The sequence below is a fragment of the Cornus florida genome, unplaced genomic scaffold, assembly GCF_030987335.1.
Source record: "Cornus florida cultivar Cherokee Brave unplaced genomic scaffold, ASM3098733v1 CherokeeBrave_3.0.0_Hap2_Chr03, whole genome shotgun sequence".
Classification (NCBI taxonomy): Eukaryota; Viridiplantae; Streptophyta; class Magnoliopsida; order Cornales; family Cornaceae; genus Cornus; species Cornus florida.
The window spans coordinates 42839301-42863648 of record NW_026775573.1 but is presented as its reverse complement, the minus strand read 5'-3'; the positions used below and the strand labels follow the sequence as shown (position 1 = coordinate 42863648).

Genomic DNA, 24348 nt, shown 5'->3' with positions numbered 1-24348 from the left:
CGATCTCTCAAGATCGATCGGAGATACTAGTTCGATCGATCGAACTATGCGACATTGAAAACTCAAAGGTCACAGATCTGTGACCTTGGAAGCATGGGGCCCACACGAACATGTTTGTGGGCCCTACAACACATCAAATCAATAAATCCCCATCATTGAACGAGGCCCAAACTCCCAATATGAGATCAAAATCCGAAAATATGTAAAGTATATACACGAAGCAACACACACATATATATATGGAAATACAGTGCTTCGAAGCTTCAAAAATGGTGGATTTGATCATTTAATAAGCATGGATTCGACATCTAAAGCATGGATACATGAAATCTAAGCCGAAAATCAAGCATGAGGTTACGAATCTTACCTCAAATGGATGGGAAGAGATGAGATGAAGAGAGGAAGATGAAATCCGAGATCTGGAAAGATGAAGAGACGGTCGAAGCTCATTGATTTCGCCGGAGGTTCGCCGGAGGTTCACCGGAGGTGAGAGAGGTGATGATGCACAGTGACGGCGACGAGAGAGGGGGTCGGGGTTTGAGGGAGGGTGAGATCGATCTAAATGATCGATCGTGAGAACCCTCGATTCTATTTTTAAAAACATTCCCGATAGAGTTCGATCAATCGAAATCAACTGTGATCTATCGAACTTTGATGAACTCTCTTCAAAGTATTTTTGGATTTTTGAAATTTTTTAAATTGCAAACTGAAAATTAAAAATTGGAAAATAAAATAAAATATTTTTGGTTTTTTTTTTTTGGATTTAATTGAAGAAACACTAATAATTAAAAATTAATTAAAATAGAATATTTTTGAATTTTTGAAAACATTTTGAAAAATAAAATAAAATAAAGTAAAATGAAATTAAAATAAAAATAAAAATAAAATAGAATAAAATGAAAATAAAATAAAAGTGAAAATATTTTTGAATTTTTAAAAATTTGAAAAGTCAAAATAAAGTCAAAATAATGAAATGAAGACTGAGATCGATCAAAACAAGAGTTCGATCGATCAGACAGAAAGCAAAATTATGCAGGTTTTTGGCTCAAAAAATTGGCTAAGTGTTGGAACATGAGATCGATCGAACTGGGAAGTTGGATCGATTGAAGAACTTTCAGATCGATCTCGGAATGTTTCGATCGATGGGACAGAGAGTTGAAATATGCAGGTTGATGCAAGCTCAAAATTTTTCTAAGTGTTGAATCATGAGATCGATCGAACTTTGAAGTTGGATCGATCGAAGGTCTCTTGATCGATCTAAGAGTTAGTTCGAACGATAGGACAGAGAGGTGATTTGAATGCAGGTTTCTGCAAGTCAAAAAATTTTCTAAGTGTTGGATGCAGAATGGAGTTCGATCGATCGAACTCAAGTTTGAGATCGATCGAACTATGCAGAATGCTCAATACTGTCATGAAAGCTTATGCAATCCTCACTAAAGTTCCTTGAAATGCATATGAACTAAAAACAAGTATCTAGACTATGTAAGAAATAAAATGAAAGATAAAAATGGGGGAGGAATAGGGTTTTGACACCCTACGAATGCCTTTGCTAGTCTTTAATGTCTCTAACAAGACATTGGGCTCTTTTAGCCCAGATTAAAGATCTTATAATGCATCTCCTCCTTGTTGGGGTGATAGATGCTTTGAACTCCACCCAACAAATGGTTCTTTGAAGAACTTGTTGGATTAAGCTCAAAAGAAATCTTTGGTCTCTTGTCTATGTAATTACAACCTTTGGGCTTCCATACCCTTTCAAAGCAAGAATTTGAAACAAGATTTTGAGAATGCAAGGTTGAAGATGATCCTTTGGAAGTTTTGGTTTTACACAAAAGCTCATTTCCTTGACATTGAAGATCATGACATTTATCTATAACATTAACCTCTCCTTCATATTTGTCAAATGAATTGGGTGTAGGATTAAAGATATTCAACTTCACCTTCATGTGGCTAAATGAGATCTTCATTATCCCCGTCCTACAATTGATGTTGGCATTAGCGGTTGCCAAGAAAGGACGACCAAGGATAACGGGAATTTGGCTCTTAGGATTGGGAACCAGTTCCGTGTCTATGACAACGAAATCAACCGGGAAGAAGAATTTGTTAATCTTTATCAAAACATCTTCAATTATACCCCTAGGCTTCTTAATGGATCGGTCGGCAAGTTGCAAAACTACCGACGTCGGTTTCAATTCATCTAGGCCCAATTTGACATAAACCGAGTATGGAAGAAGGTTAACACTTGCTCCTAAGTCAAGAAGCACTCGATTAATGATATAATCACCAATAATGCATGATGTAGTGGGTGAACCGGGGTCCTTAAATTTTGGAAGAGTGTTATGTTGCAAAATTGAGCTTACTTGCTCGGTCAAAACCACTTTCCTTGGTGCTTGGCTCTTGTTCTTCTGCTTTTGGGTTCACAACTCCTTCAAGAATTTGGCGTAAGCTAGAATTTGCTTGATTGCATCCAATATTGGAAGATTAACTTTCACTTGCCTAAACATTTCCATAATTTCATTGGTTTTTGCCTTTTGCTTGTCTTTTGAAATGGATCCTTTTAAGGCATCCGGAAATGGAACTTTTAGTTCAAACACTTTTTCAAAATTTTCTTTTGAACTCTCTTCAACACAAGAAGTTTTTAAATCATTTTTCAACAAAACCTTTTCAAAATCATTTTTCAACAAAACCTTTTCAAAATCATTTTTCAAAGTTTCTTTTTCAAACACATCTTTCAAAACTTTCTCATTTACAGGATCATGTATATGCAATGAAGGAGGAATGGGATGTGAAACGGGATGGGTGACAACTTGAGGTTGCACCGGTTTACTCTCTTCATTGGACATTCCAACTTGATTGTCCATAATCTTACCACTTTGCAAGGTAGTCACCGTATTAACATGTTCAATGGTGTGGCCTTCCGATGAGGAATGGGTTTCCACAATACATTGTTGCTTAGGTGGGGCATTTATAGGCATTTTTCCCTTCTCTCTTACATTAAGAGTGCTTGCTATTTGCCCTACTTGGGTTTCTAGCTTCGCAATAGATTGAGAGTGAGAATGAAACAATTGAGTGTTAGCCTCTAAAGTGGCCAAAGCATTCAAAACTTTTTCTCCAAAGGTTGGACTTCTAGTATTACCTTGGGAATAAGATTGGTTGGGAAAATAAGAATTAGCAAATTGATTCCCTTGTGATTGATAAGGTCTATAACCTTGGGATCCTTGGTTTTGAAGTAGAGGTTGAATGTACTTCCTTTAAAAACCTCCTTGGGAAGGGTTTGAGCCCTCTCCTTGGTTTTTCCAAGAGAAATTCGGATGATTCCTCCAACTTGGATTATAGTGACTTCCATAAGGATTGTTCCCTTGGTTCACAAAAGCTGCATTGACTTGTTCATTAGGTTCATTTTGCACTTGTTCGTGAGGACAATGAGAAGTAGAATGAAGAACACTAGAATAAGTCATACATATTTCATTTGATGCACGATGAGAATGGTTAGGGATGGAAGATACTTGGTTCGCTGAGTTTTGGTTAATCAAAAATTGATCAAACCTTTGAGATAAAGACTTTATTTCGGTGGCTATTTCATTTGAATGGTCGACTTGATGTAAGCCAACACTCTTCATACCTTGTGAATTTATACCATTCTTGGATGATAGTGTTCTATGCAAAGAATTTTCACTCATGCTCTCATAGAGACGCCACACGTCATCCTCATGCCTATCAATGTATGAGCCACACATGGAAGCATCAACCATACCCTTATAGTTGTCCGATAAGCTCTCAAAGAAATATTGAACTAATTGCCATTTGGCCATGTCATGATGTGGACACTTCCTAAGCAATTTATTGAAGCGTTCCCATGCATTTTGAAACGTTTTTCCATCCCCATGTGAAAATTCTCGAGTTGAGGTTCTCATGACATTGGTCTTTGAAACTGAATAGTACTTCTTCAAGAACTCTTATTGTATTTCTACCCAAGAGGTGATTGAAAAAGGCCTAAGATTGTTAAACCAATACTTTGCCTTGTCTTTTAAGGTGAATGTAAAAAGTTTAAGTCTTAAAACCTCTTCCGGCATGTCCGTATATTTTACGGTGGAACATACTTCAAGAAACTCATCCAAATGCTTGTAAGGTTCTTTACTTAGAAGTCCATGATAGTTAGGAAGCATTTGAATGGTTTGTGGCTTAATTTCATAATGACGTGCTTTAAATAGAGGCAATTGGATGCATGTAGGTGCATTATACTCATTAGGCACATAATGGTCTCTTAAAGCAAGAGGTGGATTAGCTACTTGAGGTGCAACATGAACACCTTGGTTTTGAATTCCTTGATTGTTGATGGGAGGTTGTGGAGCATACATTGGCCTTGGTATTCCATATGGAACTTGGCCTTGTTGTTGTGGTGGTTGGTGAATGAATAGCCTAGGCATGCCTAAAGGTACTTGTATGTTCTTATTGTGCACATTGGGATGAAGGATACCTTGTTGGTCTATGTGACCAAGGTCCTCAACATGATTGTCATTATGGTCATCCATTGATAGATTGGCTCTATATGAACTTCCTCTTCCCCTAGGATTTCTAACGATAGATTCAAGATGTAAATCAAGAGGGACAAGAGTTGGTCTCAATGAACGACGTCCATGCATGCACAATGCAAAACACAACAAACACAAAGAATGACAAACACTATGCCTTCACAACAATGCAATTAGACTTCTTCCACAAACACTTAATTCATACTCCCATGCTTTACAACAATGATGCAAGACAATTAAAAATAAGCCTCCACGCGGGCCGACGATTTAACTAAGGGATTGAGTAGAGAAAGTCTCACAAAGGTCCTATAGCACTTCAACTCCAAGTTTAAAGCTTAGCTTAACAATTTTTTTTTAGAACTTTTAGCTTTTTACTTTTTTTGCTTGCTTGAATTGAATGCTCGATGGCTCCTTTGTTTGCTTCCTCTCCAACAATGCACCTAATCAAATAAGAACAACACAATAAGACACGATCAAAACAGTACTAATCCTAATCAATTCCACAATTCCGACGTTGCCTAATCTAATCAATTAATCCCCGACAACGGCGCCAAAAACTTGTCGAGACTCTCTTTGAGTGTTGCTATAGCACAAGCTTAAGAGTGTGCATTAAGGCGAGGGCCAAGAGTTTTACATTTATAGAAGCCACTACTACCTTTCACTATAAATATAGCTAGGGCGAGTAGGGATCGTCCCAAGGGATTGTGGGGATCGAGTAATGTCGTCGAATCGTTATTAGGGCTAGTAGGTCGAGTGATCAAACAATTGGTTGGTTGGTTGATTAAAGAACAACTAAATTAAACTAAGTGATAGCAAAAAAATGCAATTAAGAGTAAGCAAGAGAGAGAGATCTTGGGGTTTAGAGATCACCACCAAGCAATGCATTTCTATATCATTGCCAAGTGATTAATGAGGGAAAATGGTGTGTTGCAATATTGGTGTGTGTGTGTTTGGTTGATTCAACAAGTAAGGATGACTAGTTAAGCATGTATTGTCTAAACATCATGTGAAATGCACAATATATCTAAGTAATGAAGCATATATTGTCTAAACAACATATGAAAGGCACAATAGATCGAAACAAGTCATTAATCATTTCCTTAAGCTCACAATCCAAATACAACACAAGGATAGAGATATATACTACTTGCATTCAAAAGCTTGGATCATCAAACAACAAGCATAGATTTTCCTCCCATTTAACACTACACTACAACTACACTACATATACATTACTAGCATGAAAATAAACTAGGGGAGAGGTACAATCCATCAAGGAATAAGTATGAACCATCAAGAGAATCATAAGAGCATTCCTTTAAGCACTATGTTTTGACAATCTCCAAATCTATAGCATCAATACACATAAACATGCATCAATAATACAAAATCTAGAGACAAGTACATGAACATCTATTCTAGCATACATAGACATATGGATAGAATGAAATGATCAATTGGAAGCATTAAACCACATGAATCATTGAACAAATAAGATCTAAATATATCAAAGTGTCAAAACATTAATTGCAACACTAATCCCTCAATAATACACAAGATTAAGATATAGAAAGCATGCTTGGGGCTAACTCTAGCCCCACGAGGATGTCTACCCACTCATGGTGATGATGCTCCAACCCTCAAGGGCTAACTCCATGGAAGAGGCATGCTCCTTAGTCGATGAAAAGTCTCCAATGGTGTCTCTAGCTTCCTACTCCTCTAAGCTTCCTCTCCAAGTGATGATATGAAAACAATATTGGATCCCCTTGTAAAAAACAATCCTTATCCTTATATAGGTAGGTCAAAATGACACCCAAAGTCTGCTGGGGTCGTGCACACAATATTCCCTAATGATTGGATAAATGACAACTTTCAATGAGATGGAAATTTAACTTTTTCGCACTAGAGAATGGTCGATCGATCGAACCTTGGACTTGGATCGATCGAACTGGCTAAGATCTATCGATCTTAGGCTGGATCGATCCAACTGGTTGAGCTTTTTGGGAAAAGACAAATCCGAGATATTTTGGGAGATATTTATGGGAAAAGGACAAATGTGGTTAGTGGGTGGTACAGCTGTGGATATGATCAATCATTTGAATAAGGACAAAAGTCTTCGATCGATCGAAGGGTGGTGTTGGATCGATCAAACTTTTGGACTTTATGGTTTTGGGTCTAGGCTTGGATCTATCTTGAAGTGCTGAGATCGATCATTGTTCGATAGATCGAACCTTGAACTTGGATCGATCGAACTTTGCTGCTTGTCACCTTTGGCTTCATTTGCTTATTTCTTTCTCCACTTTGCTCTTTTCTTTGTTTAATCCCAAAATTGTTTCAATTAAGCTCTTATTTGGCTGAGTTAGCTTATTTTCGGGATAAGTGCCTGAAAATGGAAATAATACAAAATCAATCTAAAATGGTAAAGTCAGATAGATAAAGGTGCTAGAATGTCTAAGCTTAAGGGGTTTAAATACGCACTTTTCAGTGCTCATCAATTACTTAAATCAACTCCAGGCTTCCTATAAAGTGGTTTTCAAAAGCCTCAAAACTAGGCTTCAGCCTAACGGGCTTTTGAAGTGTGGGACTTTTTTAAAAAATCCGTTAAGAAAACTTCATGATCACCAAACAACCTAAATTTTCTAGCATATGGAAGCCCATTTAGCGGCCTCCCAAAGCCCTCCCAAACATACCCTAGATAATCAAGAGATACAATTAAGAAAAGCTAGGGCCAGAATATTAGTAGGAACATGAACTAGAGCTACATCCTGAGTGAGATCATCTTTCGACAATTTAGCAAGCTCGTGAGCAATTTTATTGCCAGTGCGACAAACATGGCTAAAACGTACCGATTGAAATGAAGGTCCTAGAAGCCTGCATGATAGCATATGGAAGCCCGTAGTATATTGTTACTCAGAAAATGACTCTAGAAGCGGGTAAATAGAGTCTTATCAATACGATACCAAATAATCCGATTTTCGAAAGTGTGTAATGATTTGGATCAGATGAATTAATATTGAAGAGACATAATAAATTCAATCATAACATAAAAGAAAAATAGAGTAAGAGATATGTGCGTGTGAAGACAACTTTCTAGGTAATAGCCTTTGTTATGCACGTGATAGTAATCTCATAATGGGAAATTACCTCAACACAATAGGATTAGCAAAAGTTTTTTTTTTTTTTTTTCGGAAGTTAGGATTAGCAATAGTTGCAATATATATAAATCCTATCTAAATAACAGCCAATGTTAATATCATTTTCCATTAAAACAAAATATATGCATTTGATAGCTCATTAAAGATCTGACTTCCTGTTTTGATTTAGTCATGCAGCTCATGGAGAACCTGTATCCAGCTGAAAAGAAGTGAAGACCACCATAGTTCATGGAAAAGTATGTGCACTGAGAGGCATCCTTTATTCCGGATTTTAAGAGTGGAAATCCATATTTTTTATCACATCCTCGATCAGACGTCCCAAAGAAATGTAGGATGATCCACCCTCCATCATGGCTTCTCTGCTTTTTTCTTTCATCTCATTCACCTTCTTTCTAATTTCCCCATCATCCGTCATAACTTTTCTTATCCCGGTCTCTATCTCCTCCGCTGTCAAGGGCACTGGATTTATTTCTCTTCTTGGATCTTTCTTATAGTCCATCTTGATCTCCACTGCTAATCCCAACTCTCTCACCATTTCAAAGCATTCATTTGCTGCTCTGCGTACTGAGGCCATGCTGCCATGGGCACTCCACACCACAAGCTCTCCAACGTAGAATTCCACCCGCAATGTGACACAAACCCTCCCACCGCCGGGTGTGACAACACTGACACTTGTGGCGCCCAGCCAATCACTTTTCCCATCCCTGCCATCCGTTCCAAGAATCCCTCCGGCAGGACTTCTTGCGGATCCTCATATTCTTTTGGAATCTCGACCTTTCCCTTTGGTGGAGGCTGACGCAAGGACCACAAGAAACGGTAGCCACTGCACTCTAGTGCATCCGCAATCTCTCTCACCTGTTCCCTACCGAAGCTTCCCATACTCCCGAAGCACAAGAACACCACCGATGATGGTGGCTGATCGTCGAGCCAGCTCATGATAGTATCGGATTGGTGGCTCCTCTCACCACTCGTGAGGTTGAGTACAGGTCCCACTGGGTAGACTGGCGGGGTCTTACCGTCCGATAGGGACTTCACTGCATGGGATTCTAGCTCCATGAACGTGTTGACCATGATGCCCTTAGTCCGTCTGAACCGTCGGGCAATTGTTATGTACCGGATGTACTCATCTGGTTTTCCACCCCAGATGGCAAGACCTTAGCCGGAACAGAATTCGTAAAACTTGGAACTGACAACTCAGTATCCGAGTCCTTGAACTGAGTAATGTCTATGTTTTGGTCATCGTGGATGGACTGGAGATGAAACAGGAGGCCAAGAAAACCAGCACCTGATGTGAAGTAGACGTAGGATGGGACCCCCAACTCATCAGCTACATCAACCATGCCGGTGCAGAGCATGTCAACAACAAACCCAGCATGTTTATTGGTTTGGATTCCGGCAGCAACATCTCTCACTCGAGTCTTGTTGTTTTCTATAAGGGTGGTCATGATTTGTACACCGGGCTTGCTTTTTGATTCTTCAAAAGGAAGTTCCACAAAACGTATGCATGAGTTCGCGTCTTCAGACATTGATTGCGTATGAGTATAGGTCTTGGTGTAAAGAGGCACCTTCATGACGATTACTGTAATGAAGAGCCGTTTGTCGCGGCGGATGAGGAGGTTGGCTGTCTCCACCGCCGATGCTATGTGACCGACTGGGGGGCCAGGGATGAAGACCAGCTCTACTAAAGTCTTCATTTTTGGGAAGACTTTGAACTTGCGATTCTATTTGTTGTTGATATATGCTTTCTAGTGCTTGCTGCTGTGTGTATACATATAGACCACTTGGAGCATTAAGTATGTATCCAAGTGATGCAATAGCTTTGCCTGCTAATAAATATATATATATTATACTATTTTATTTTAGGGTAATTTACACATACCTCCCCTATGGTTTGCCATAATTATAGGCGGTACCCTTCCTGTTCAGAAAATTATTCGGACCTCCCCTACTTTTTAAAATATTCTACACGGACCTCCCTTCCGTTACGGTCAACGACGGAAAACGATGACGTCAGCTACTATTTTTTTTTGAAATGCCGCAAATACCCTTAAAAAATAGGGGAGGTCCGAGTAATTTCCTGAACAGGAAGGGTGCCGCCTATAATTATGGCAAACCATGGGAGAGGTCTGTGTAAATTACCCTATATACACACACATATAAAACCCATTTTGTAATCGTTGTGCTATAGAACGGGTCTCTTAGGGCTGAAGAGAAGAAGAAGACGAAGCTGCTGCCGTTGTGAGAAGTTGCTGCTCTACAAAGGTTGTGTTGTGCAAATCAAGTGTTGGGAGCTTTGGAGAGGAAGAAGAAGAAGAAGATTGTTCTGGAATTTGAAGAAAAACGATGAAGAAGAAGATTGTTCTTCTGTCTGCAACTTAGGGCTCCATTTGGGTAAGTTATGTTCATCTAGAAATTAAAGGCTGAATTCTTAGCTTCGATTTGTTATCTTCAAAACAAATATCTGAATTTTCAATTTGGTTATTCAAGAATTTGAAAATTTAATTTTTGTGGGTTATGATTTGTTTTTCAAAAATTTGGAGAATAGCAAAGGTCTTGTGGGTTACGAGTTGTTCTTCAAATATCTGGATTTTCATTTCTTTTTGGAAACATGCCTACTAGTTCAAAGGGAAAAGCTTCAAGGTACATGGATCTGTATTGCAAATGTAAATCAAAAACAAAATGTGTAATTAAGGTAATAGGTTCTAATGATTATAACAATAAAGGGAAGTTGTATTATGTTTGTCCAACTAGAAGTTGTGGTGTTTAGGAATGGTGCAATCCAATAACTTGCATTACAGAGGATGTGATGGACTCTGCTACAACATGTAACGAAGAAGATGTATTTCCTGAGATTATGACAAATGTTGCTGAGATAAGTTTTGAGATTGGTAAGCTAAGGTCTGAAATTTGTGAGATAAGGTCTGAAATTGATGTACTAAGGTCTGAGATTGGTGAGACAATCTGTAAAATTGGTGAGATAAGGTCTCAATTTGCAATGTTTGAAAAACCCCTTGGGTTCATGAAGCTGCTTATCAATGCAAGTTTATTTCTTGCATTTTTCTCAGTTGTATATTGAAGGTGGTATGCCTTCAGCAATTATGTTTTGTAATGAATGATGTTCAGTTCTTAATGGAGTTCTTAATGAATGATGGAATTCTTTTGTAATGAATGAAGCTGCTATGTGTTTTGCGTTGACAAACTCTGCATTGACAAACTGCATTGACAAAAAATTCAGACCTATATGACAAACAACCCATAAATATGAACAATTTATACAAACAACCAATTATCTACAAAATATACCATATAAACAACTGAGTTACCCATAAACATACCATATCATTTACTAATAAAATTCAGAGTTGTCCAAAAGCTATAGCAAAAGTCAGTTGTCCAAAAGCTATACCAAAAGCTATACCATATATCTGTCTATTCTTTTTGCACAACTGAGTTACCCACAAAGTAGTTAAACAACAAAAGTTTCATAAATTGTCCACAAAAAAAATATAGTTAACTGTATTATGGCTGCATCTTCAACTGCCTTCTTCTCCATCTTCAAGTGTCCCTTCCATTTGTTGCTTCTTCCAGTACCTCTTCAAACTGCAAATTTAACTGCATTGGGTCTTCTTAGTTGATTTGATGTTGCAGAGCCTTGTCCAGGTTAGTTGGTGCTTGCAATGCCTTTTCCTGCTTGGTTTGACCTTGAGCTTGCATACCCTCTTCCAGCTTGGTTGGTGCTTTTTGATTGATTTGAGGTTGCATACCCTCTTCCAACTTGGTTGGTGCTTACAGTGGCTTTTCAACCTACATTCCTCATTGAGCTTTGACACCCAAATTGAGTAGCTGATGTAGGCCTCATCATCTGTGATTACAGTTAAAATAAACTTAGTCTATTTAAGAAAAATAGGAAAAAAGTTAAACCACTTTTTTTTTTTAAAAAAAAAGTTATACCTCTTCTGTTAAACTGGTAAAACTTGAACTTCCACATCCAACTTGACTGCTTCTTGGTGTACTTGTATGTCCCTATAAGTTCTTATATAGTGTCAAATAATGTCATAAGTTAAAGGGCATTAACTTTTCAGTTAATATTAAAAAATTTATAAGTGATTTACCTGGTTGGGTTAACCTACTTTGCATGTTCTCTTGTTGTACCCAAATTCTTCACACTGTGAGCATTGTAGGGATTTGCTCTTTCTATCATCACTAGTTGCAACTGCAGGCTCATCTGCATCGCTAGTCCTGGCTTTTTTTGGTCTGCCAGGCTTTTTCCTTGGAACTGGAGGTTCCACAGGGTTACAATGCACAGGAGTCCACATTCTCTGATCAAGTACTGGGTGAATCATACTAGAATGAGTTCTCATGTATGTTTCATTATAGAAACATGGATCACAATATTGTTCAATATCTGTTCTTTTGTGTGTTATGGCTGCAGTTGCATGTTTGCATTGGAGGCCAGAAATCTACCATTCTCTACAATCACATGACCTTGATCTAAGCTTCACTATATGTTTTCCTTCCTCATTTATGACTTCATACTCATCTTGCCCTGCTGGGGTATATTACATGATCTAGACTTATCAATCAACTTATTCAATTTTTTCCTAATATTTGGGGTCACCAATCCTACCCAAGTATTGGCCTTTTCAGCCCTCATTAGGAGTCTGCTCATTAATTTACTCATAATACCATTAAGCGGCCCTAAAATATGTTTAGACCTAAGCTTCCCAACCCAATTGTTAAATGACTCACTAAAATTATTAGTGACATGGTCACTCTTCACCTGGTCAGAAAATGCATGTCTTGACCACTTACACACATCTATTCTTAAGACCCAATTATAAGCCTCTCTTGACACCTCCTTCATTTGCCTCATTGCCTCATTAAATGTATAATTATTATAGGCTCTAGCTGCCTTCCAAAAAAAAGACTACAAAAGGAATCCTGGATACTTCTTTTTAAAGTTGTTATATAGATGTCTGTAACATAGCCTATGGGTTGCATGTGGGAAAACAATCCTCATTGCTTATTCAAGACCCTAAGCATAAGTAAAGCATAAATTAGATATATAAATTTCATGTAATTTATTAGATATAGAAATTACATGTAATAAATGAAGTTTTTACCTTTTGCTGATCTGACATGAAGCATATATGTCTATCTTAACCAAGTTCAACAAATGTTTGCAACTCTTGAAGGAAGAATTTCCAGCTTTATTTCCCTTCATTCTCCACCACAGCCACAGCCAGTGGAAAAAGGCCTTTATTCCCATCAAGGGCTATAGCAGACAAGAGCACACCACGATAAGGGGTCTTTAGGTGACAACCATCCAATCCAATGAACCCCCTGCAACCATTCTTGAATCCATATTGCATAGCTTCTAAAGACATAAAAATTCTTTTAAATGTCATACTCGGCAAGTCCCTCTCAAGCTTCATGATACTACCAGGATTAGATTTGAAAATCTCATTAGCATACTGAGGAAGCAAAGTGTATGCTTCCCCATGGTTTCCCTCTAACTCATCCATAACTTTCCTTTTAGCTCTGTATAGCTGCATGGGTCTTGCATCAACTTTGAATTGGCTCATCACCGTTGCATGTAATATATCAAGTGGAACCCCTGGATTGTCTTTTATACTCTGCCCAAGCTTTTTAGCAATCCATGTGGATGTTGCATCCCTCACAGTGCCACTCCTCACACAATTGTGTGGACCTCTAATTGTCTTGACTTAATAAGTTACTCTATCTACCAAACGGGAAGCATGTACCCTCCATGGACACCCCTCAACTGCACATCTTACAGTGACTTTTTGCTTCTCATTTTTTACTCTTTTTAAATTACACCCCTCTTGGACACAAAAATCAACCAAAATATCCCTAAAATGGTTCACATTGACAAATAGATGACCTTCTTCTAACTTAATCTTTCCATCCACACCTCTCTTAAATGGAATTCCCTTTAAACAGCTTGCATAGCACCTACCCCTTGCTGTTTCAGTTTTCTGTTGTTCAACATTTATCTCACACTCTTCTTCTTCCACATACATGTCATTATCAGATTCAGTACCAGGTTCATCTCCTGATTTATAGTCTGACATACCATCCTCACTATGGTTCTTTTCTTCCTTCACATTCTTATTCACATCATCATTGTGAACTGGATTCTTACCCTTCCCACTATTTTCCCATTCCTCATCTTCATAAACTAAACCCAAATACATCATTATCATCTTCCAAATCATACTCATCCTCAGGCTATCCTCCATTGTTCTCATTTACATTGGTCTCATTGTCTCTGACATTAGTGTCATTATTGTCATTGATATTACTATCATCATTGTCATTCACATTATTGTCATCAGTGTCATTCACATTACTGTCATCATTGTCATTCACATTACTGTCATCAAATGTCCTATCATCAAACTCCCTATCATCAAACTCCATGCTCTCAATTGAGGCAAATTCAGGACTTACATCAGTTACAACCTTATCAATATACAAGTCTATCAATCTCTTACCAGCATTTACTTTAAACATCTCTAGCACATCTTTATCACTATCCACATTCATTCTAGCAGAAGACCCAGGAACAACACAAGACAAAAACAGAGACAAAGGGACAGTAGTTGGAATATGAGATAAAGCTACTACTTTTACATCTTTAACAAGATCAATGATGCTATAAAAATCTAGATCCACACCAGTTATAAAAGTTAGGTTCCACTTGTAGTGAACAGCAATATCATGAATTGATTCCATCGCTATAACAATTAAAATTATAACAAATATATAAATTATAAACACTAATTAACTAAATTTAACACAATCAATACAATGGAACAACTACTCCCAAATTACACATAATTTCAATTATAAAAGCCCTATTTGCCTATATAGAGTTAACAATAAATAGAAAAAAAAAACCCTAAACAAATATATATAGAGTAATCAAAAACATATACCCTAAATTAAATACAGAATTATTCAAAAATACACACACCCAAAAAACAGAGTATAAATTTTAACATAACCTAAACTAAATAGAGAGTAATAAAAAACAGAAGCCCTCAATATCGACTACAAAATTCTTTTCACATACCTTAGACCACTTCTCACATATGCGCAAACCCTAACTCGTTCTTTGCAAATACGAACTTGGATTTGTTGCCAAATATGGAAAGTGAACTCCTATGTTGATGCGATCTTTGGTTAATCCTTCACATGTAACAACCCTTACCCTTTGTTCTTTCATTCTCTCTCTCTCTTTGTCTCTCTCTCTCTATCTCTCTCAGAGTGCTCATAATACACGACACCACTTTGGTAAGGCAGATGAAAAGACCTGCATTGGGAAATAGACACAATTAATGCAAATTTTCCCTCCAAATGAATCAATAGTCATGTAACTGAGAAGCTGATGTCATGGGAGGGTAGTTTCGTCATTTCAGATCGCAAGGAGAAGGTATTTCAGTAATTTTGACAGCTCTATTAGTCGATTTAACGGTCCGTCACAGATAAGGGAGGTCCATGTAGGATATTTTAAAAAGTAGGGGAGGTCCGAGTAATTTCCAGAACAGGAAGGGTGCCACCTGTAATTATGACAAACCATAGGGGAGGTCTGTGTAAATTACCCTTGATTTTATATCTATATTTAACATAAAGTAATACTATAATCCAATCCAGTCTACGTCAAAAAAGGCAAATTGAAGATAACCAAGAATGACGGAATTGGAATTGTGTAACAAAAGGACATCGAATAAGGCAAATAGAAGTTTATCAACAATGACGAAATTGGAATTGTATAATAACAGGGCAAGAACACTTTTGACGCAAATTGAAGTTAACCAACAATGACGGAATTGGAATTGTATAATAACAGGACAAGAACACTTTTAACTTTAGTGGCTTGATTTATTTCAAAAAATTGTTACATGCTTCAGGCATCAGTCAATCATAACTTGTCCTGTAAATTAAAATAATAATAATAATAAAATTAATGTATTTATTTGTGTGTCAAATTGTAATTATTCAAGATTATGTAATAATTTTTATATTTATATGATATTAATATTGCTTGAGTATGTGAGGGTTAATTACTTGGACTAAAAAATAAGGAAAAAGAAAATTGAGGAAAGAGGGGAGGAAAAGGCTTAATGGATATAATTGGCCTTACCTCTTAAAATGTCCAGTCTAATCAATTCAATGAATTTTGAATGCATAACCTGGAACCTTTAGTATAAAAAATTAGGTTAGTTAGCACTTAGCATATGCACATGAGAGAGATTCTTGAAGGAATGGTGTTAATTTTCTAGTAATAATCTAATTGGCATCCTTTGTTTGGACCTACCAGTAAGAGAGATCCTAAGTGTCATCTTTATTTTGGCCCACCCCCAAGTCTTTGAAAAAAATATATACAATATTAGAAGTCCTCCAAACAAAATCCACCATTACAGGACGGGGTTTATGTATATGTTTTGTTTAGAGCTTTTGTGTGTGTGTGTGTGTGTGTGTGTGTGTGTGTTTTTGGGGCGGGATGGGACGGGTTAAAAAGACTTGCCTCCTTACACATGTAGCGGCATTGATAATAATTCAGAAGGTAAATTTTTAAGGTCTTACTTTCGAACTACATTTCTGACTTGAGTGATACATGTATTATGGGGTTGATACTTGTACTCTAAGGAAAAAAAAAAAAAAAAAAATTATGATATGGTAATTAAAGATGATGTATTCTCTTATTATTGGTCCTCTTCAGCAGTTAGGAAGGTGTACATCCTGGTGAGGACCTAAATATTGTCTATTATATAATATTAAATTGGATTAATTTATTTTGATCATAATTAAAATAGGTTAACTTTATTTATTTATTTTTTAATATTATAAAAACACTTGTCAAATTAATATAATGATATATACATCAAAGGTAACGAAAAGATTTTTACTTATACTTAAAGAGATAAGTATAATATTTGATCAACTGTCAAATTACATTTATATGTGACAAAAAATTTCTCTCTTGTAAACAGTATAGACCTTGCCCCTAGGTCATAGCGGTGTTGGTAGGGATCCGAGAGGTAAGTCCTTAAGGTCTTATTTCAAACCGCACTCTTGACTTAAATGATGTGCGCGTTGCGGGGCGATACACATGCTCTATGAAAAAAAAAGAAAAAAAAAAGTATGGACTTTAATAACAAATGTAGGAACCCAGTTCCTTGCAAACAAGGTAGCTAGGCAGGCCTTTGTCTTTGAATGGATGCCATTAATTACACAATTCTTGTGACTTAGGAGGTGCGTGGTAAGAACATGTGAAGCTTGAAAACACACACACACACACACACACACACACAGAGGAGTCACTACACACACACATACAGAGGAGTCACCATTTGTTGCATAAAAGATAAGGAAGCATACGCGGTTGGAGGGCATGATTTTAATATTAGATAGGGGGGAAGAAGGGAGGATGTATTGATTTCGGTTTTAGCATACTCTTTCCTCCTCTTGCAATTATGTCTATGGCAAGTAATAAAGACTAATGTTACAAGGGGACTTGTCCCATATGAGATTCAGATGGGAAAGTGAATGGGTCATGACCTTAACTCGTCAAAAAAGTGCTCCAAAAGGGGTAGTCTTAGCCCAACCCATCTTATTTACATTGGTATTAGAGTTAGACTCATTCCTTAAGCCAGTGTTATGCCAAACACCTAGCCGGAGGGATCTGGGTCAACATCCCATGTCCTTAATATGGTGTCACACCAAGCACCTGGTTCGGAAGGAGCCGGGTCAGCATCCCGAATAGACATAGTGGCCTTGCCCCAGCGAGAGTGGTGTGAGTTCGATCGGTTCGACCTTATATTACTACCAATACTAATAGTTTTCATTTAAAAATTATTATCTTTGCTTAACTTCTAATAAGCTGAAGGAAATATAAAAACTAAGCTATAACTTAAGAGACAATGATTTAATAAATTATTTTTGAAAAATAAAAATGTTAATAAATCAGAAATCCAAAAGAAATATAATGTTGAATGATTATACCTAAGAAAATTTATAATGCCCTAAGAAATAACACTAATCAAGGCAACTTGAAGCTTAAATATGAAAACCCTAATATGCCATGATGATTAAGATAAGGTACTAACACATTTCTTTATTTGCACATTTGTGATTGGTTATCGCTGCACATTAGGCGTACACATGACTTTGGAGGAAAGTCTCATATCTTCTTATTAATGCAGAAGCAGAAAAAGATACGATTAGGCCAGACCAACAGCTCCATGATTAGGGGATACTGAGAATTTCTTGGAGGCCTATTGTATGTGCAAAAATTCGTTAACTTGGAAAAGTCAAAAAGCCTTGCATTACTCTCAATAATAAAATGATTAATGAAAATAATACTTAGTAGAAAAAATAGCCTATGCCCCTATTAATAATGATTTACAAAGGTTGAATCTGTCTAGGACTCGCATTGCTTGTCCTTCAAGCATATTCCTTATAGTATTTGTTTCCTTATAATATAAATTTACATAAGGGGATTACCATGAATAACAATCATTCTCCTAATTGAATTATACGATGAAGATGGGCCTAGCCCATGTGTACTTAGCTTAGCCGATGTTGCTGCACCTAGATTCCATTAATAAGCCCGGCCCACGGCTCTTGGTTCATTAGGTCCTGTTCTTGGGCTTTGATCCAAGTGGGCTATTGAATAGTCAACTTACTCCTTGGTGGCCTCTTTGGTTTGACATGTCACTTGACTATTGGTAGGGAGTAATTTTCCCTCCACACTTTGCCCCCAATTCCCTCCTAATTGGGTAACAGTCCCTATTTTGAAGGGAATTAGAATACTCAAGCATTTGAAGTGGCTTGCAGTTCGTATTTCTTGGCTGTTGAGATCCTTGCCTCTACTAACTCTATACTGTGCTAGGGTTTTGTCGCCACCAAGCTCATCCCAATCTTCTCAACCTCCTCTATTGTCCTCTCGACTCCCTTAAGTTAGTTCCCACTTCTTTTTGTTTTTTGTTTACTATTAATTATGAGTACGCTACCCAATTCTAATCTCTCCGGTGGCGTCGATCCTAAATCGACTTCGACCTCTTCTCCTAAGCTGACCATGTTCCTCCTCCCAAATCTACTACTTCGATCATCCCTAATGATGATCTTGAGATTGAAGAGGAGAAATCCTCTTCTCAGGCTAAAGTGTCTATTTCTGAACCCATTTGCCCTTTTTCTGAGGTGGAAAAGGCCTCAATTTTATCCATCTCACGCGAATTGGTGGTAACAAATCCTCTTATGGAGGAATTTAATATTCATGAGGGGGTAGAAATCGAACCATAACCTTTTGATTTTGAATTTTGTTTAGGCGAAGGGGTTGGTGAAAACGAACTCTTGTTCTCATCTAGCCATCTGCATACCCTTCTATCATTTAGTACTGAGCACATTGGGGATTTTTCCTCTGCAAGTAAACCCTAACTTCTTCTAGATAATTTCTTCTTTCTTAGTCCGTAGCAAGTTGGAGAGGTTTGACCTTAAACTCGTCGACCTCTTAGTTAGCTATAAAACCAGTAAGCATCAAGGCAAAATTGGTAGGTACTTTTCTCATCCTCTAGTACTAGCCAAAGAATATGCATTGAACTCCCTATATCTGAGAAGAGGTGGAAGGAAAGGATGATTGTTGTGAACGGAACTGGCAAGTTGCCCTTTCCAACAAATTTTGTATCCTTCGTTGATCAATTTGGCAGGATAGGTATCACAACCCCACTTTTACTTTATTCAAATTGCTTCAAATGCTTACCTTATCAAGTACTGCACTGTTATTTTGCCATATTTACAAATCTTGTGGCTTTATTTCAGTTTCCTTCCCTACCTCTGTGGCTAAAGAGAGACTTTTATTCCTGATGGACAAGGTATGGAAGTTCACTGTTGTTTTACACAAATAAGACACCTTCTGAACTTTGGTTTAACAAAAAGCTAATCTTAATTTTCAAAGAACTTATGGTAGTACATATTATATATTGTGAGATATATATTTTATAATTGGCTAATTTTGTTTTCAAAACAAGTCCGATTGAGTTGTAATTTTTCAGTTCAAAAAATCAAGTTTGAAGATCGGATGCGAATTTGAAGAAGTTCAAGTGTTCATGGTTTACTACACTCTGAGAGGATGAGAACAATGTTTTAGAAAAGTATGTGAGTGAGTGACAACACTTAGGGAGTTTTAGAAGGTTTAAGGAAATAAAGATTTCATTTCTGACTATTGTGAACCGATAGGAGAATCCTGGAACCGGTAGCCAAACCTTGGTTGACAACAAGTTCTTCTCTACCATGCTTGAACTGGTAGCCAAAAAGCTGAACCAGTAGCACTAATGCCCAGAAAAGCATTCTGACCTTCTAAAACCGGTAGCCATATTCTAATACCGGTTGAAGAAGTCCTGGCAGCATCAAAATTTCAATTACCTTTTCCTGATTGTTTCCTTTTTTATCCTAATTTCCTTCCAAGTCCTATGCATTAAATTTTCTCTATTTTCAGAGGGATTAGGACATTCTAAACTTTATATAAACCTTGTTAGTCTTTTAGGTTTATTTATAGCTTTAAGTAACATCAATTCTATATTTTGAGAAAGCCTTTAGAGAGAAAATTTAGAAAATCAAATCTGATTATTTTGAATGAATTTTTTAGAGCACACACATATATTCATGAGTGATTTAATAGTGTTGTTCTCTATCTCATTGGAATTGAAGCTTAATTGGAGATTCTGAGATTCTGAAGAAAAAACAAGATTTAATTCTTCTATATCGAGTTCAGATCTTGAAGAATAGAAGTAAAAGCGATCACAATTTGAAAGGGTTGGAGCATTCGAGTAGTATTGTCTGATCTACCTGTTACTCTTCTACAAAGATCAAGCATAAGCCTGAGGTCAAGTTGTTGTTGGACGGGACGTCGCAAAGCCAGAGGATTGTCAGCAATTAGTGTTTGGTAGAACGATAGGGTGTGAGCCAGAGTCAAAGTTCAGTGTACTTTGTTTCAAACATAGTGGATCGATTTATTTTGGGCTGCATAGTCCACGAGGTTTTTCCCATGCAAATAGTTGACATATTTTATCAACTGGGGTTTTCATGCTAAAAATCCTGGTGCAATCTCTCTAACTTTAACTTGCTTTACTTTTCAGTATTTATATTTAAGATTATGAATGATTAATTAATCAGATAATTTAATCAATCATAAATTGAGCAAGTTGACCTAATAAACAGATCTAGGTCATTAAAAGAGTTAATCACAATTAAAATCAACTTACAGTTTCCACACCCCGCGTTAACACTGTTTTCACATATATCAGGAGATAAAGAAAATCGTTTTTGGGGTTTTCGTTATGATGTTGGTGGTCAGGTGGGTATTATGGAAGATGAGTTTTGGGGTTTCTTGTGTGCTACTGGAAGATGAATTTTAGGGTTGTATGGCAATGTTGAGCTTGCAAAACTGGCATCAAGGCATCGTGTTGACTCGGACCCATAGAATTCTGGCTACTATATATTGCTATCAAATTAATGTCCATTGTAATGTTGGTAAATGGGAATAGAACTAGAATAGATATATTTTGTTTCCTTCTCACACGAGCCCATATCCTTGCTTTTCTATTTACCTCTAATTTCTCCAGTATTCTTTGATTGATACATCATAAATCCTTGATCTATCGACAACACATTAGAAGATTATGTAATTTTATTAGTATGCGTTAGATTTGTCAAATCTCCATAGCTTAGAGGATACATTGTTAAGCCAAAAATAATTTAAGATTTTGTTGATTCCTGTACAACAATAACTCTTACAGTGTTGGATATATTAGTACAAGCTCAGAAACCTAGAGTTATTTATGAACATTCTTATAGGTTTTGTAATCAATGATGTGGAACATTCTTCTACTGTCTGGGTAGCATGGGATTCTATTTCCTGTGATTATAATGAAGGGGGCCTTGGAAGGGGTGTAGGGTTATGCATCCAGAGGTGCTATGGTATAAGATGTGTTAAGGTAAAGCTCAGCTTAGGTGGTTTGTTCACTATGTTTTTTTGTTCTATAATAAGTTGCCAACAATGGTTAACCTCCAAAGGAGGAAGGTGCAGCTTACTCCAAAGTGCTCGATTTGTCTACAGGAGAGTGATACAAAGAATCATTTATTTGTTGAATGCTCCTATGTTAGGAATTTTTAGAAGTGGATAGAAGATACCATGGGATAGAGTGCTGATTTTTCTATAATTTCTACATTTGAAGAACTATGGAATTGGTTCTCTCAGCAATCAAGCAAACTGATACATACTATAATAGTGGCTGGTCTATTGAGCATTTGGCAGGAGAGAAGAAATAGAAGGCTGCATGGCCATCAATCTAGGACTTATCATGTAACGACCCACTCCACCACATGGTATGATATTGTCCGCTTTGGGCCTGAGCCCGCACGGTTTTGCTCTTGGGCTTTTACCCCAAAAGGCCTCACACCAATTGGAGGTGACACACTTACATATAAGCACTTCACCTTTCCTCTACCCAGGCGATGTGGGACTGTGCACCCGTAGCTCGCCAGTGTGGTAGCCTGACAGTGTCTCTCGCACCCGCCCACGGCACACCCGCCCACAAGGTCATCACAATCCACCCCCCTTGGAGGCCCGGTGCCGACGAGGACGTCGGGCCTTCAAGGGGGGTGGATTGTGATGACCTTGTGGGCGGGTGTGCCGTGGGCGGGTGCGAAAGACACTGTCAGGCTACCACACTGGCGAGCTACGGGTGCACAGTCCCACATCGCCTGGGTAGAGGAAAGGTGAAGTGCTTATATGTAAGTGTGTCACCTCCAATTGGTATGAGGCCTTTTGGGGTGAAGCCCAAGAGCAAAACCGTGCAGGCTCAGGCCCAAAGCGGACAATATCATACCATGTGGTGGAGTGGGTCGTTACATATCAAGATATGGCTAGACAAATATTATTTGAAGTTTTAGATCTTTATAGTATTTCGATTTCCGATCTTACTTAATTACAGATCATTGTTTGATCATTTTCATAGGTTTTTTAATGATATTGTTTGATCATTTTAATCATTTCTGGGGGTATACCCTCTGTGCGCCTGTAAATATATATTTCCTTTTTTTTTATACATCAATAATTATGAAGAAAAAAAAAATGAGGGGGGCCAAGAACATCCTTGTATAATGCTCAAGGCTGAGTAAAAGAAGAACTTTTAATATATAAGGAGCCCAAATGATAGATTGTTACGAATCTATTTAAATATGGGTTATGTTTATAGTCCCTCGAGTTCATAGATGGGAGTCAAGAGCATGGCAAGATATTTTTGGTTTGTCCCCTACTTTGAGGTACAGTTTAGATTCCTAACAATTCAGGACAATAAGAGGTTTAGTTGCATGGGTCCAAAAATTATCTCCATTTCTACTTTTGTTTATATTCTTGTACTCAATTTTCTTTTATGCCTCCTAAAATACTTCTAGTAGAAGACATTCAATTATATGTTGGGATTTTTATATGAATAAGTTTTTTTTTTTATAAAAAATAAAATAAATAAAAAAATTTGTTTCTTAAGTCAATTCTACTCAATAGTACAGACATATAATCCCATCAACTTTGCATAAGGCTAAACAAATGGTCTCCATTTATCTGTAGATAATGAATCACACGGGAGATCTACCCAACTCAAGTAGTCAACTCAACAAAGCTTTTTCCCCAACTACTTTGAGAAATCCTCACATTATTTAGTGACCTGCTAGTGATGAAAACTATTTTCTTTTTCAATCTTTCGATCATTTGAACTTCTCTCTCTGGTCACCTAAATCATATTTTCTTGATTTAGGATAAAGTAATGCTATTAAGGGAGCCTCTCTTGGGTGTATTGATGAGCTCTCCTTTTACGCAATTAGATTAGGAAAGTTTAGAGATGCGTACCAAGTGAAACAGACATTTAAGGAGGTCGAAATTGCCTTTTCCTTAAAAAAAAATTAATAATAATAAGAAAAGAAAAAAAGGAAACATAGACCCAATAATACGAATTTTCTCTCCTCTCTGTGTCTCTTAATCTCGCTCCCATGGCTCTCCAAATCTATGCATAGGGAATATGCATGACTCATCTTTGGGATATTGATGTGTGTTTTTATTTATCAATAATAAAATACCACTCGTAATAAAACGAATCATTGTAGGATAGGGCTATGTTGAGGGTGTTGAACCTCAAGGATTGTGGTGGTTTATCGAGTTTTCAATTAATACTATTTTAATTTAAAAAGATGAATTGATTTGTTGTGTTGTGCTGCAATTTAATAACATAAAAGAAAATAAATAGAATAAAAGGATTGAGATCAAGAGAAGAAATACTTAGAGTTTGAATTCACCATGAACTTCATACTATGGTTAACTGTTCAACATTGAGATTTCAATAATTATGTATCATATGGAATTAAACTCAATAACATTTATTTAATTCAGATTTAAAGAAAGATGTTTCATGAATTTCAATTAATAATAACATATCTTCGGTTGGTACGAATTATCTACCTACCTACTTCTAACTAATTTAGCAGTAAAACTCGTCTTCCCTAGGCATAGACTATGAAAACATTCATTCATGAAAAATGTTTGAACACCATTGCATGATTTCCATTCTTATGTCCGACAGGGC

At 37.1% G+C, this 24348-nt stretch overlaps 1 pseudogene; it reads right to left on the bottom strand.

Moving 5' to 3' along the window:
* Positions 1-2828: 2828 nt before the first annotated feature.
* Positions 2829-9378, bottom strand: LOC132301520 (anthocyanidin 3-O-glucosyltransferase 2-like; annotated as a pseudogene).
* Positions 9379-24348: the final 14970 nt, after the last annotated feature.